A 17,439-nucleotide genomic window follows, 5' to 3' on the forward strand; every position below is an offset into this window, starting at 1 on the left:
TAAGAGTCTGTTACACAATGCGGTGTCATGGGAATTCTCAGAGCCATGGGAACTCTCAGGAAGGCAAAGAGATATTCTAACCTGGGAGCACAGGGTCCCCAGGTCCGGTCTATGCTGACTTGTGATGCACAGGTGCTATTTCCAGAACCTAGGATTACAGTTCACCTGCACCAGCCTCCTGACCAATCTATGGATTTCAAGCTGATGATTCCAGTCAAGGAAGCAAGCCATCTGTTTCTTTCGGGCAGAACTACTGGGCGAGAAAGAGGCTGAAACACACAGCCCAAAAGGAGTGGGCTTGGGTCACAGTGCACCCAGCCATGCATCTTCATTTAATATGGCAAAATGTGGTGTGTTGTGAACAGTTATGCACTCTTCTTGAATTTTAGAACATTCTCTCTTAACTCCCGCCTTTGTGAACACTGCTTACATTTTTAGATCGATGTGAATGTCTTACTCACCTAACTAAGGGTTTTTTTTTTCCTGCCTACTGTGCCTATGAATCAGAATCCAGTTGGAGAAATAAAGCTCAAATTAGAACTGAACAGATAGAAAAGATGGTGGTTATGACGAGGAATGACATGGAGAATTGGGCGTGGGGTAGGGCCAGCCCCAAAGAACTCAGAGGAAGTTCTGGAAGATTTACCAAGTCATGGACAGATTTTCTGAGGGGGCGGAACATTAAATCATTTCATTAACCCAACAGCCTTGTCTGGAGCCTGCGGCTCTGCCTTGTGACTTAGCCCTGGAGAGTCTAAATCTTTATGTTCGCTATATGGACGCTGCAGGCCCACTGAAGCTGCTAAAATTGTAAAGTTCACTCCTAGCCTTTCAGGACAGACCTCTTAGGGAAGGTGACCGTTTCATCACTGATGGGTGGCAGTGAGAAAGATAAGGTCATTTAGTGTCCCTGGGGCGCCATTCCAGTGTCCCTTGTAGTTCCTGGGAATCTGCAGGTGGCTTAACTCCATGTGTAAAACGGCATAGTGTTTGCCTGTCACCAACACTTACCCTCTTTGACCTGCATCTCACCTCTAGATTAAATGCTGTGCAAATAGGTATTATACTGTATTAAAGGATTAGCATGCAGGAAAGCAGCTCTGCACATGCTCAGTACACAGGAGGGTTTCTCCGGAGTACCTTCAGCCTGGGTTTGATCGACTCCACAGATAGGGACCTCAAAAGGGGGTGGCTGACTGTAAACTGCCAGGTCAGATAAAGCAAGGAAGCAAAAGGAGCACAGGAGAGGAAGGGTCCAGTAAGACTGGCTTCGGAAGGCTGCTTCCGGAGCCGTTACCGGAAGTCAGAGCTGGACGCTTTCTTATTGGCCAGTCCCAAAGGAAGTCAGGAGTTGTCAAGGTGGTACGAAATTAAAAGCTGTGTCCTGCTTTCTGCATTCTGTCTTCGGGACTGTCGTGGCATTTTTTTTAAATGTCTCTTTTAAAAATTCTAAGTAAAGACAAAGACACGTTTTAAATCCCCATTGCACACTTTAGCTTTCATCTGTTTCGCCGGATCGGTTAGTGATGCAGTTCGAGCGGATTTAACCACGTGCAGTATTGCACTTTCCGACTCCTGCAGCTCACACGTGTGTATGTGTCTTGTCACGCTGGAACAGAGGGAGTGCAGAACAAAGCGCCCTCTATTTCACATCTTGGTAGGTACTTGGTTTGCATGCCAGCACTTTGGCATAGTGCTCTGGGAAAGAGACCAGGAAGGCCCCCTTCCTTCTGCATCCTCACTTTCAGGCCATCAGTGGGTGAATTCTGGGAAGAAACTGCAAGTAAGGAAGTACATGGAGGCCTATGCATGTTGCTGTTCACCAGGTTCAAAGCCAGCCGTGGAGATCATGGCTGCTTGGGTTGGCTGTGTCCGTTCTCAACGGAGCATGCATACTTCACACATCTCTTGGCTTTGCTCAGGTGGGTCCTGAGCGTCCCACGTTCACCGGTCACCAACATTTTACGTTTGAAGCACCAGGGAAAACTGTGGGAGACCTGCATTCTCTGTTTCCTAGGTACATGCATACAGCTCCTTGTACTATCAGATTTCCCTTCGAAGATGAAATCCTTAGTGACGTCCATTTGACAACAGTGGAGCAGTCAGTTAAGTGTTAGCCTCCAAAGCCCTGGGTTCACAACCATCCTAATTCTGGGACCCTTTGTTACATGTTTGTTACATGGGACTCATGTTGTAGTGGCCACAACCATAAAATTATTTTGTTGATCTTCGTAACTGCAATCTTGCTACTGCTGTGAATTGTCAGGTAAATACCTGATAAATAGAAGATCTAATTGTTCAACCGCCCAGGTGAGTTGTGGTCCACAGGTTGAGAACCTCTAAGCCCCATGCAAGTGCAGGTTACACACTCGTGGAGCTGACCCTATAGCTAAAATTCCTTCCTTTGAGGAAACATAAACGTCTACCCCTCCCCGTCCTCCTAAGGTCCCAACCACAAACAGAAGCCTGAATCCACCAACATTCACTCTGGGGAGCAAATAACTTTAGTGGGCTTCCTTACAAAGCATAGGCGAGGGGTTACTTACAAAGATGTGGGCGCTCCTCCTGCAACAGGCAGCACCCGAGAGTCTTTACCAGCAGGAATGAGGGATTTCCCATAGCCACACAGACGGATTCCCTACCTTATCTTCCCTGGCCTGTATACTCTAGCACTTCCCCAACGAGGCCATTAAAGCAGCATTACCTCCCACAAGTGATCAAGAGCACCTCTATACCCATATCCTCAGACAAGGGTCTCATGACTCTTCCCATACCCCTGTGAGAGGATGTAAACAGTCAAGAAGCCTCGCCAGGTTCAGCTGTTACAAGAGGGCTCAGCTGACCTCCCAGTTATGACTGTTGTTTGGTTTGGAGGGTAGTCATACACAACAGACATATATATATATATATATATATATATATATATATATATATATATATTGTGTTTATGTGTCAGAAACTAGTATCACGTAGGTGCAGAAGACATGGTATGTTGTTGTGAATAGCACGGAGCATGTAATGTAGTTAGTAGTTCATGTTTATTAAACGCACGCCCCAGGTTCCAGGCTAAGGACCTCACAGATCTTTGTAAGGTTTCTCAGAAACACAGTCAAACGGTATCACACAGTCCACTTTCCAGATGGGGAAGCTAATTCTGGAAGACAAAAATAACGCGCTCGATCTCAGACCTGGGCGCCAGCGCAGAATGTATACTGAGCTTGTCCGTGGGGGAGGGAGTCATGGGGCAGGCACGTGGGGCAGAAAGTAGAAATCTCTGAAACACGTCCCTAGCTCTTCGGCATGTGACAGTTAGAACAGCATCCAACACAAAACATAGAAACATGCCTGCTGCTAGTTAGGGAACTGCCACGCACATGCTCACCCCTCCTACCCCAGCTGGATGTAGAAGGTGCGACTACTAAGATGTCTTCGCGGGAAGGCCCTTCCCTTGCCTTGAGGAGACGAAACAGTCTCCCCCGCCTGAGCCATCCCACGATTGAACAATCAACAATCGGCTCCTTTTGTGTGAAGTTACTGAGACATGAAAGTGTAGTGACTGTATTCGTGGTTCACAGTGTCACCTTACACTGTCACCAGGCCACACGCCACTGAAGTGCAAACCGTCTCTTCACAAATACAGTAAAAATGGATGGACTTTGGCTTGTCAAGGCAGATTAGAGGAAGCAAAAGGCTAGGCTCCAGAAAAAATTTGGAGGCATGAGTTTATTGTTCTGAAGTGGACACATGGTAAAATACCTCAGTGACATTGTTCAGCTCAGTGTTTGTCTTTCTGATACTGGATTATCAGCACCCAGCACAACAGAGAACACAGTCCCAGCAAAACGGGGAATCTCTCCTTCTCTGCCAACCTTGGCCCCTTCTAGAGGTGGTCACTGTTAGCTTCTGTGATTACTGATCCGTTTTACCAGACCTTGAACTTCATTTAAACATTATCGAAAAGTATGTTACTTCTTGTATCTGCTTTCTTTTATTTAATGTAACATTTTAAGATGAATCCACTTAATTGTGTGGATTTTAAAATTCTACTTTAAATTTCTGTTTCATATTCTACCACATAGCAAGACCACGATTGTCTATTCAATTCCCAGTCGATGAGTTCTTGGTGTTTTCCAGCTAGTAGCTATTACAAATAAATCAGTGTTTACGTTCTTAAATAATTATATGGATGCCTGAACTCGTATTTCCTTTGGCACATGCTTAGGAATAAAATTGTTGGCTATCTGTCAAATCTGAGTTATTCTCAGTTAACACAGTATAAATAGTATACAATAATTGTATGTAATAAGATGTATTATTTAACATACAAGACTTGAATAAACTATTAGTTGTTATATATAACAATTGTATTGATGATACTTCTTGAGGAACCAGAACAATTGAGCAAGTAGAGAATGCTCAAATAACACCTGATGGTTTCGGTTCATTCTCCTTCTCTTTTTAAATTTTATTTAATCTTTTTTTATTCCCCTGCCGGTCCATCCTCTGTCTGTTCACATTCAGTTCATTCTTATAGCTACCATAATAAAACATTCAAAGTCAGATGAAGTCTATCTAGAGTGTTATCTAGCACTACCAATGTGCTCCAGTCAAAATTCAAAACTACTATTAATTACAGGGTCCATCTGCAGCTGCAGGGAACCAACCACACACTAAATAGCCTGTGTGAAAATGAAGGCACTAAGACAGTTCCATCACCCTTCCACTGTGGAGAAATTGGCACTTGATCCATTACTGGGGTAGACACTGATCAGCTTCCTATTACAGAAAATACCTCCACACACCAACACACACACTCACACAAACACACACACACCACAAACACACACCACACACACCACACACACAAACACACACACCAACACACACCAACACACACACTCACACAAACACACACACACCACAAACACACACCACACACACACACCAACACACACCAACACACACACTCACACAAACACACACACACCACAAACACACACCATACACACCACACACACACACCAACACACACCAACACACACCAACACACACCAACACACACACTCACACAAACACACACACACCACAAACACACACCATACACACCACACACACACCACACACACAAACACACACACACCACACACACAAACACACACACATACACACACAGAGAAACACACACACACACCACAAACACACACATCACAAACCAACACACCAACACACACAAACACACACAAACACACAAACACACAGTCACACACACGCACATACACACCACAAACACATACACCAACACACACATCACACACACCAACACACACACATCACACACACCAACACACACACCCCACAAACACACACACACCAACACACACCACACACACAAACACACACACCACACACACAAACACACACACATACACACACATACACACACACCACAAACACACATACACCAACACACACACACACCACAAACACACACACACCAACACACACACACACACCACAAACACACACACACCAACACACACATATCACACACACCAACACATACCACACACACAAACACACATACCACACACACAAACACACACCAACACACACACCAACACACACACAGACACACACACCAACACACACACCAACACACACACAGACACACACACACCAACACACACACCACATACACAAGCACACACACACCAACACACACACCAACACACACACAGAGAAACACACACACCCCACAAACACACACCACACACACACCATACACACACACATACACACAAACACACACATACACACCCCACACACACATTCACACAAGCAATCCCAACTCTGGGTCACAGTACAAAAGACATGACAGGGGGAAAACTTATTGGAATGAAGAAGGGGCAGGGGCAAAGGGATACAAGAAGGAAATGGGGTGAAAACTATCAGAATACATCATCTACGTGTATTAAACTGACAAAGAAATTTAAAAAAATTAACAAGAAAGTTCTGATTGATTAAGGTGTATCAAGCAAAGAGTGAGTGAGAAAGTAAGGTAAGAAAACCAAGATGTTTTAAAATTAAATCTTCATTTGTAGCTATCTGGAAGACAGTGTTCCGAGGAACTAAATCGGCAGCTCTCAGGTTCTCTCGGAAGATCTCAGGTCATCGAGGCATCATCTTCAAAGACCAAGTTGATATATATATATGCTCACATATATGTGTGTGTATATATATGAACACACACACATATATATGTGTATATATACATATGTATACACATGCAAGATTGCCCCTGACACACTCTCTAGCTTCTGTTTCCCTGTGTGGTTTCTCCCCAAATCCAAAACCATAAGCCCAAAGGGACCTGCCAGAGACCAGATCACCTCCAAAATTCTGAGCTAAACAATCGTCATTTTTGTACAGCCTCAGGTACTTTGCTACGACAGTGGGAAGTAAGCTATAACAAAATACGAAACCGGAAAATAATCTTTTAAATATTCAGGGGAAACATCCTTTCTGCTTCGGAAGAAAATGAAGCAGTTCTTACTCGTTTTCACAGAAGAAGCCAATTCTCCAGCTATAACAACAAGTATAATATGATTCATATGAATCCCAGCTATGCTCGAATCCTTAGCATCCCTGAGGGAGCCATATCGGGAATGACACTCATAAATTCAATTTCACTTGCTTTTGGCATTGAGGACGATGTGGGATTCTCTGAAATCTACTTCCCTGTGCCATCTCTGTCTTTTACAATAAAACCAGCTGCATCCTCACTGTGAGAAGCCCTAGTCTCCGAGCATCTACAAACAGCTGGAGAACATATTTTAGGAGAACCAGCGAGAATACAATTGGGGGACTCACATCCAGAGCGAGTGTAAGCAGGCCCCGGTTTCCATAGTGCACAGATTTAGAGCAGAGGATGTCACAGGAGTGCGTGCAGGCTGTGGGCTGGCTAAGGTTGGCACTCAGTATCTGTGTCTAAGTCATCATATGACTCAGGGGTATTCTTCAGTTTCTCCAGGTGCTTCACCTGCCTCATTCAGGGCCACAAGGAGCCTGTCCTCAGCGACAGGCAATGGTGCCCAGTACCTGGCTCACAACAGGGTTGTCTTTAGGAGAAGAAACATCATGGTATTTGAAAATGTTGAAAAATAGCAAAGGTGAAAGCCGTCTGAGGAAACGTCTAGAGACAAGAGGTTTATTTGCTTACAGCAGTTAAGATCGGTGAGGCCTTCGGCACATGACGTCGTCAAGGAGGGAGACAGAAATCCGGAGACAGCACAGGGATGTCTGTACCCTCTCCATCCGTCTCCTTCTGACGGTGTCAAAGGCATTTCACTATGCACACAGCACTCATTTCTGCAGTGTAAGGGAGCCAGGGGACAGTTTGGGAAGCACACGGATAAATTCATCTTTCTCTTTATGGAAGTTTGGGTGAAATGAGCTAGAAAGACTTTGCAAAATATGTTTAACATTTGGGAAGGTGAGGTTGGAGGATTGACATGCATTTGAGGCCCTTCTGGTTTAGACAGAAAGGGCTGCTGACAGACATTTTTAGCATGGTGAAAAGACAGGATGCAGAACGTATTACTTGATCCAGTTCTATCTGGAAAGGTTCTAATTGAACACTATCCTAACGTTCCCACAAAACAAAGGGAAAACTAAGTTTGAAAGCATACCATCTCAGGTAACAAACAGGTCACAAAATGACCCTCAGGCATGAGTGAAACAAGTTGTTTTTGTAAAGAAAAAGATGCCCACTTTCCAGGAGACACTTACAGTGCTATTGCACGGCATTTTGCACAAAACAGTGAAGCAAAACCACACTGATAACTCATGACACTCGTAGCACCCCAAGAATACGTCACTATCTCAAGACAGCGTTGTCCTCTTCCCTGTACAGACATCTGAAGTCAGCCAGTGCATTTAAATTTGCTCTCGGGGCTGGGGATTTAGCTCAGTGGTAGAGCGCTTACCTAGGAAGCGCAAGGCCCTGGGTTCGGTCCCCAGCTCCGAAAAAAAGAACAAAAAAAAAAAAAATTGCGATTCTCTGCTGTCTTCAGCCTCATCCACAAAGGCTTTCTATTTATTTTCCACGGGAGACGTTACAGGGTAAACAGTTCTAGAAAACACCCGCAGCCGAACATCTAATCAGTTTGAAAGGACTTGAAGAGCAGTGGTCTTCAGGTTGAACATGCGGGCAGGTAGCGTGTTCCTACCTTATGGTCAGCCTCGGGAAATCCGAGTGCATAAAGGAACAGACTTACATAACGCAGGCCATTTGGCGATGGTGATAAATTAACAGAGCTTACTGATGCGCCAGCTTAACCCAGGACTGGTGAGAAGATTGTTTACCTCAGAAGTACAGGGAGTGGATAAGTGCAGACCATCAGGACCACAGATGACTCACTCTAGACGAGCCCTGGGAGAAGGGGCCCAAGGCTGTGGCAAGTCAGTGCCAACCAGACAGCTCTTCAAAGCAACGAATACATTGTCATATGGGTCCTCACCACACAAGGAAGGAAAGAAGATGTGGAAGAAAGCAGGAAAAGAGAGAGAGAGGGAGAGGGAGAGAGATAGAGAGAGAGACAGAGAGAAAGAGAGACAGAGAGAGACAGAGAGACAGAGAGAGACAGACAGAGACAGAGACAGACAGACAGACACAGAGAGAGACAGAAAGAGAGACAGAGAGACAGAGAGACAGAGACAGAGAGAGACAGACAGACACACACACAGAGAAAGAGAGACAGAGAGAGACACAGAGAGAGAGACAGAGAGAGACAGAGAGAGAGACAGAAGAGAGACAGAGAGACAGACAGAAAGAGAGACAGAGACAGACAGACACACACACAGAGGGAGAAAGAGACAGAGACAGAGACAGACACACACACAGAGAGGGGGGGAGAGGGAGGGAGAGAGAGAGAGAGAGAGAGAGAGAGAGAGAGAGAGAGAAAGAGACAAAGAGAGACTTTAAAACGTGCAAATGAACCACCAGGTTTATAATAGGAATGCTTTGTATACAAAGATGTATGTGTCTGTGTGCATGTGTGTGTATGTGCATGTGTGTGTGTGTTTGTGTGTATGTCTGTGAGTGTATGTACATAGCTAACTTTGAGATTGCCATATTTAATTGAGTATTCAATATATTCAAGTTTAATATTCAGTATGCCATTTTCCCTTTTTTCCACATATAATGGTGCTTTCCTAAGTTACTATCTGAAAACAAACACAGTAGCCCTGCAATGTGGCTGACAGCTGAGCAATGACGGGGCCTTGCTACAGCCCAGGCATAGCTGGGTGCCAGTGACAGGCTGGCTTTCTGCTTCTAGGTCACAAATACAACTAGGACCACTAAGCTAAGCCCCACAACTAGTTCCGTAGTTTCTCCATGGCTCCCCGCACTCTGTGGCTCTAGTTGGGTCATCGGCTCCCACTACCTTTGGATATCTAACCAGCGATCTAAGGTTGTGTTGAAAGATCTTGGGCAGGGGCGAAGGTTGATGGGGCTTGCACTCAATCTGCCTCTGCCTTGGCAACAGAAGGCAGAGCTGCTGAGACAATCACCTACATAGGCTGGGCTACATGTCACCATCTTAGAGCGGAGCTTCCGGGGACAATGAGGTTAAGTGTGCGGTGGCCTCAATGTCTACCATAACCTGTACCCCAGCCTTCCTACTCATTCTTTAACATGGCTGCCAGGAAGACTTGGAGATTTCCTGTGTTGTTATCTTTATAGAATTTTGTTTATTTTTGAGATTATAATATAATTGCATCATTTCTCCTTTTCCTTTTCTATCCTTAAGCCCTCTCGTGTGCATCCCCTTGCTTTTTTTCAAGTTTATAGTCTCTTTATTCATTACTTATTGTTACATATACATATGTGTGTGTGTTTGTGTGTGTGCCTGTATGTATTGTTACAAATTTATGTGTATGTATGTATGTATGTATGTCCATATGTATGTATGTATATTCCTAAATATAATACATTACTTATGTGATATTTTCAGGGCTGGCAACTTGGTATTAAATAGCAATTTGATTTGATCTTCACTGGGAAGGCTTTTTCCTGCTCTCAGCTTTCCTTAATTGCCTGTAGTTCTTTGTGTGGGGCTGAAGTCACAGACTTTTCCTACCCACTCTGACACGTATACTTGGTTTTGAGCTCATTCAGTTCATGCTTAGGCAGCTACGTGGCTGAGGCGTTGTGAACTTGCTATACCTTAACAGCCACCAGGAATGGTAAGGAGGCATATACCCTGGCTCATCCCAACGATGAGAAGGGAAAAGACAAAACCGAAAATCTAGCACTCTGTAAAAAGCATCTACCCGTAAGTCACCTCAGCCTGCTCTGACACTGCCTGGTCTTTCTCTCAAGTCTATGTGTGCTTCAATTCTTCTGCAGTTGGCCTATACAGTGAAAGAGGTAATGTTAGGAAGCTGTGATGTTTCCACCAGAAGCATATTCTGCAAATACGATTTAGGTGGATTTTAAGTTCACAAGTCAAAAGCCCTGCTTTCTTATCCATGTAAAACCAAGATCAGTTAAGTACTCGATGACTTCAGTCAGAAAGGGAAATTAGGTTGTATTTTCACTTCTGTTCACAGAGATGACAAATGAGAAAATGTCTCCCACCTGAGGATACTCTGTTTCTGTGGAAGCACTAGGGATTCCTTATCTTTTAATGAAGCTAGGCATGGGGAGTAGGTACGCATCAGAAGCTTGCACTGGGTGATCCCCCAAGCAAGCTATACTTGTAAATCTATTAGAAGTGTAGAATATTGGTCTCTGCCCAAAATGTCTCTGTTCACAGAGCTGGTATCGGTGGAACAAAGCCCAGTATGTGTATAATGAAATCCCAGCAGATCCTGGTGCACACTGGAGTACGGGGCCCACTGCATTGTGGGTGCTGAGATTGACCTCATGGGTTGTAATGTTCTGCCTTCCTCTGCACCTAACTGAATGACGATGGCCACAATAGAACAGATGACCTCAGGCGAGTGTCATGGAATCATCAGCTCAGGCGTTGCGCTAAGCACGGCAGGCATAACATCAGGTCATTGTCACTAAAATCCCAAAGTACTGGGAGTCTTGTGATTGGTGTGGAAGCTGGAAAGCGGCTTGGTTAAGGTCAGTTCTTAATTGGTAGAGTGGTAACAATGACCTACGTCCTGTAAACACACACAGAGATATGCCCATGCACAGCATATAGACTTGTACACACAGAGTCTTAACACATACACATAGACACACTCTACAAACCCTACTTTTGGGTCATGGCAGGCTACTTTCCTCAGTTGAAAAGAGAAACTGGGTGGTCTCTCCATTGCCTCTTTACCTCTACTTTGTGAAATTGTCTCTGTCTACATCTGGAAATATCCCCCTTCACCACCATTTCAGCAGTCACCTGTGCACCCCTAAGCAGGATAGACACATGGCTGGCAGCACCTGTCTTAGGCTTATGCTGAGCATTTGCTGCCTGCAGAGTCCCAGGCCTCACCCTAACACCTGCTGAGCTGGAACCTGCATTTAGCAGCATCCCCAGGGACTCCCAGACACACTGAAATCTCAGAAGCCCTGGTTCATCAGACCTACTCTTCCATCTACCTCAGGAGATCCACAGAAACCAAATGTCTGTCTGTTCACGGTTACAAATCCAGTGAAATTAGACCAGTTAAATAAGAAATGCTAACAAGGATCTCGGGGAACATTCTATATTCTGGACATTGTTCAAATCACTCCAAGGACATCCAAGTTGCAGTCCACAGCTGCATGCATTTCAAGATAGATATGCATGTGGCTCAACACATTTGTAGACTGCAACATTATGTCATGTCATCAAAAGGTTGGACACATCTGGACTAGTATTAATCCACATCCTGACTGTTCAGTAGTATTGCTACCTCTGTTTTCTGAGGGAGAGGCTCAGGTCTGAGAGAGTTTGGTAACTGCCCTAAATCATATAACTTTCAAGTAGTAAACAGAGACCCTAATCTGTATAGCCTAACATTAAAAGCAGCCTCTGTATCTATCCTGTTGCCTATGGCTAGAAACCTTCTATCTATCTGTCTGTCTGTCTGTCTATCTATTTATCTATCTATCTATCTATCTATCTATCTATCTATCTATCTATCTATCTATCTGTCATCTATTATCTGTCTGTCACTTCCTGCCAATCATCTATATGGTTTTTTACTTATCAAATCTACCTACCTTCCTATCATACCTCTGCCTATCACGGTAGGCAGTTAAGTCACTGCACTTGGTGCATCCCTTTATTGGGTTTATAGATCAGTTCTTCTCTGTGATTACTTAGAAAGCAAAAATGTCCCAGACCTTTTGTGCCTCACTTCTCACTCCCATCCCCCAGGCCTTTCGCCATCACCTGAACCTGGGCTGACAGTGATTCGCTGCTGGTGAAGTTCTGACCAACAGATTTGGAACAAGGAGCGGGGTCTCTTCTTCTGTGGTCTCTCCAAAGCTCCCAGAAGATGACAGAGGGGCAAGCATTCAGGAGCAGTCATGAGAGCTGTAGGTTGTGTGAATTGCAGAAGCAGTTATTTCAGGCAGAAGCCTCACATTTTCATCCACACCCATCTGAAAGGCAGCTCGAGAGTAAGTTGGAAAGATCCATGTCATGTGCCGGTTTAATTACAAAAGTTCTGCTCTTGCATGGCACCTTTAAAAGCATGTGTGACTGGTTCAGAGGAAGTAATGTTCCTTACAAGTTGATGCAACTCCTGTCACATCACGAACACACACACACACACACACACACACACACACACACACACACAAGGCAAAAATAGTATTGGAAAAGCCCAGGTCTAGAAAAACACTCAAATAGTTAGGAAGTTTAAATTTAACTTTGAGGTCACCATTAAGCCCTGTGAGAACAGTCCGATTTTACAAATGCCAGTCCTCACACAGCATTTCATAATGGGGCTCATGGATATGAAAATCAACTGAAAATATTTTTTCTTGGGTCGTTGTAGAACTTGGAGTAAATAAATACCCTAGAAATTGTTGTTCTGAAGATCATAAGTAAGATGGTTATGCAGGTGTGGTGTGGGCACCCCAAGGATAAATGCTGCAGAACTTTATATCTGTAAACAAGCTCAGTCTAATTCTTCATGAGGCTCTCTAAGGCATGTATACGTACCTGATCACACACATACACATATACACATAGACACATACACAGACACACACATATTATACACACACACACACACACACTCACATACAGACATACACACATACCACAAACACACATGCTCACACTCACATGAATACTCACACATACCACACACACAGAGAAACACATACTAACATGAGCATTCACACACACACACTCACACATACACTCATGCAATGTTCTCCCTCCCTCCTTCCCTCGCTCCCTCCCTCCCTTCCTCCCTCCCTCCTAAGACCCAAGGACCTCGAGGTAAGATTCAGACTTCTAATTCCTTTTACGATGGTCACATACATTGCTAATTAACATTTGCTAAATATCATACACAAAAACAAATATCTGGAATTTTGACCGCGAACTTTATTTAATGGGAAATGAAAAAGCCGTGTGAGTTTTTGTGGGATTATCATTTCAGTCTCCTCATTTTGTGATTTGTTTTTAAAGAGCCGGCTGTAACGCCTATAGTTTTCAGATTTTATTTCTTTGGTGCAAAAGGAAAAAAAAAAAAGCAGCAAAATGAATGAATGGTGATTGGGCCATGGAGCCCGGGTCCTTGCATATGTAATAGGGCTTCTAAATTGCTGCACAAACACAGCTGCCGGTTTTCCATCCGAAGTCCTCAAAAAGCACACGGCTGGCAGCGTATTTGTAGATCAGAATTTAAGTGCGTTATTATGAGCTGTGAGAGACAGTCATCCATCCGCCTTATTGAAATCCTTGGGCAACGCGCAAAAGAGAGTGAGTCACGTTTCTAATCTATGCCCAGGCCTGAACGAGCAAGTTGAACTCAGATCCTCAAAGCTGCTTTTGGAACAGGTTCTTAGTGTGTAGCTCAGGCTGACTTTGCATTCAATAGTCTCCTGCCCAGGACCCACCCCTGGAATTATGCAGACCGCACTGCACTGCTCAAGTCCACAACATGTTGCCAGCGTTGGGAGAAGAAAGATAACCCCAAGGAACCTTGCTTTCTAAAATTAATTTAGTTGGAAACATGACTGATGGTTCAATCAATGGCGATATAAAACTGTGTATTTGAAGTCATCTTTTAAATATTATTAAGAATATTTAAGAATAGCTCAGTAGAATTAGCTATTTGCTGATGGAAATAGAGTTCTAGTTCACTACAGCACTTAGGAATTCTGTCAGTCAGGGAAAGCAGGCAAGCTATCCCAAATGAAATGGAAAGTACCTTTATGTTAATTCAATTCATTTAAAGAAGACTGTGGTTAGAATCAAAAGTCTCTTTTGCCAGGGCTATATGCATTTGAGAAGAGAACAGTTGTCAAAAGTAGGTATGGCTTTGTTGGAGGAAATATGCCACTATGGGAGCAGGCTTGAGGTCTTGTATGCTTAAGCCATGCCCAGCAAGGCACTCAGATTCCTGCTGCCTGTGGATCAAGCTGTAGAATTCTCCGATACTTGTCCAGCACCATGTCAGCCTGCACGATTTCCCTGTTGCCCTGCATCCTGCCATGACAATTATGAACTAAACATCTGAGCTGTAAGCCAGTCCCAACTAAATGTTTTCCTTCATAAGAATGGCTGTGGCAATAATATCTCTTTACAGCAATAAAACTTAGACTACGACAGATCCTGACCATGCTGTGTTTGGGGGGAATGTGGAGGACTTGGGAATAGAAAATTAGTTGAATGCTGTAAGTAGAGCTTTTCTAGTAGAAGCCTGGGAAACAGTAGTGGGGAGAGCAAAGCTGACTGCAGAGGCCCAGCTCAAGAGGTTTCAAAGGAAATCAAGGATTCATCAACTAAGCTAGAGGCCATTCAGATAATACCTTGGGCAGGAATCTGGCTGTTTTCTATCCATGTCCTGAGAATTTGCACGAGACTCAGTTAAAAAATAATGGATGAATCTCCTTGGTGAAAAAAAAAAGTCAAGAATTCCTAATTTGCACCTGTGGCTTGGTTATCATTGACTTTCCCCATGCAGATCTACAATGAGAAGGAACACGTGGGACAGAAAGAAATACACAATGCACTGTTTGGAGAGAAAAAGGACACTAGAAAGCTTAATGCTATAGGCAAGGCATGTGTTAAAGAGAGGTGGTAGCCATCAAGATCAGCCACTACGGAAGGGTCTTCTTCTCTGAACTGCAGCAGAGGGAACGGTGCCCATCCAGACAAGTGCCTATCTTTGGGAAGTGAGCTTTTTCCTGAAAGAACTCCAACATCCAGAAAGTTCGGCTAATGCGGTCAAAGTACTTGAGGATCCATCTCGACTGGGAGCCACACTTGTCACCTGTGTGGTACTGATTTGGAGAACAATTAAGGCTGAAAGGGGGAGCTGTCGATTCTTCCTCCAATTAAGGCTGAAAGGGGGAGCTGTCGATTCTTCCTCCTGGGTTTCAGGAAGCCGCTGATGCCAGGGAACCCTACCTTGCAACTGTATATAAGGCTATGGGGCGGGGGAGGCATTGTGCGAAGCTCTAAAAGTGATTCCTGAGTTTCAGTAGAGACTCTATGATGTCTGAGATGCCAAAACCATGAGACATTTGCCTAGTAGGAGTAAAACCAGATCAAGAGAGCGATATGTGCTGTAGGCGACATAACTGTAGCTGTAGGGACAGGGCTATCTTCCCGTTAAAGTATTGGGTGTCATTCACAGAACTACATGGTCGGTGTTTATTCTGCTGGACTTTGATTTGCTTTGACCCAGTATTTCTTCACTGTGTCCCCATTCCTCTATTTTGGAATGGTAATATATTTTGTATAATATACATTATATATTCAAAAATATACGATCTGCATTTTGATTTTACAAGGGTTTACGGATAAGAGATTACCTTTTGCCTCAGAAAAGACTTGGGGTTTTTTTTGTTTTTGTTTTTGTTTTTGTTTTTCTCTTTTGATTTTTTTTTTCAAGACGGAGAACCTCACTCTGTAGACCAAGGTGGCCTAGAACTCACAGAGATCCACCTGCCTTTGCCTCCCAAGTGCTGAGATTAAAAGTACATGTCACCACCCCCCAGCAAGACTTGGGACTTTTAGACAGTGTTGAAACTGAGACAAAAAGTGACACTCGATGTTTAAACTTGTCCTAAATGCAGTTTGCATTATGAGATGGCTATAAGCCAGTGGGGAGCAGTAAGTGGAATGTGGCTATTTGAATAAGAATTGTCCTTCATAGGCTCAGGCATTGGAACGCTTGGTCCCAGTGAGTAGAACTGTTCAGAGACATTTCTGAGGTGGGGTCTTGCTGGGGGAAGTATATCACACAGGCTGGTCTTTGAGGGTCTTTACACTCACGCCACTTCTAGTTTACTCTTTCTCTGTACTTCATGTTTGCTTTGGAAGACGTGGCCTCTCAGTCTCTTGCTCCTGCCACTGTATCTGCCTCTTGCTGCCATGCCTTCCTACTATGCTGACTGAACTGAAATCCAGAGTGACCTCTTCCATGAGTTGCTTTTGGTTATGTTGTCATCACTACAGAAAAGTAGCTATCACACACCCTCGCTTCAGCCAAAGGCAGTTTGGAGTTCTTTCCCCTTTCGTAGGCAGTCAATATGGATTCTTGCCTTCCAACCATCCTTTTTAGGAATTCAGCCAAAGTAGCAAAGTTAAACCAAAAGACTGAAAATTCAATCCCCTTGCAATGAAGGACAGTCTGGGAAGTTGCTCCCGCTTGTCACAGTGACAAAATGCCTGACAGAAACACAGAAGCAGTCTTGGAGGGTTCAATTCTTGGACTTTGAAAAGAACAGTCCTGGTGGCAGAAATATAAGGCAGAGGGAGTTTGCCGTTCACTGTAGATGAAAAGCAGGAGAGGCAACAGACAGGGACCCACTGCCAGAGAATTACTTCCTACAGCTAGCTAGGTCCCACATCTTAGAGTATCCAACTCCTCCAGTCAGCCAACAATCACTTAGCATACGAATTTGTCCTGGATGATTCATATTCATACTATAACATAGACTTTCTGACTGAACAAATGTCAGTCCACAACAAAGACTACATTTCCCAGCATCATTTGCATCTTCCTTGGGCATTGGGCATAAACAGGTTACATGGCTACTCCTGGGATGTTCTCTTACATGTTGTCCCTTAGGTTCCATTTTTTTTTCTTCTTCCTACTGGTTGGGAGATTTCTATACAACCAGAGCTAACACAACCATCCGGGAGGATTTTGGGACTGTATGGTGGCCAGGAGTAGCCACAAAGTAGAAGGATGTAAAGTGTCATGGAAGAGAGCTTATATTCCCAAACTTCAAGAATTTCAAGTTAG

The sequence above is a fragment of the Rattus norvegicus genome, chromosome 15 (genome assembly GCF_021556685.1).
Source record: "Rattus norvegicus strain SHRSP/BbbUtx chromosome 15, alternate assembly SHRSP_T2T, whole genome shotgun sequence".
In the NCBI taxonomy this organism is placed as follows: Eukaryota; Metazoa; Chordata; class Mammalia; order Rodentia; family Muridae; genus Rattus; species Rattus norvegicus.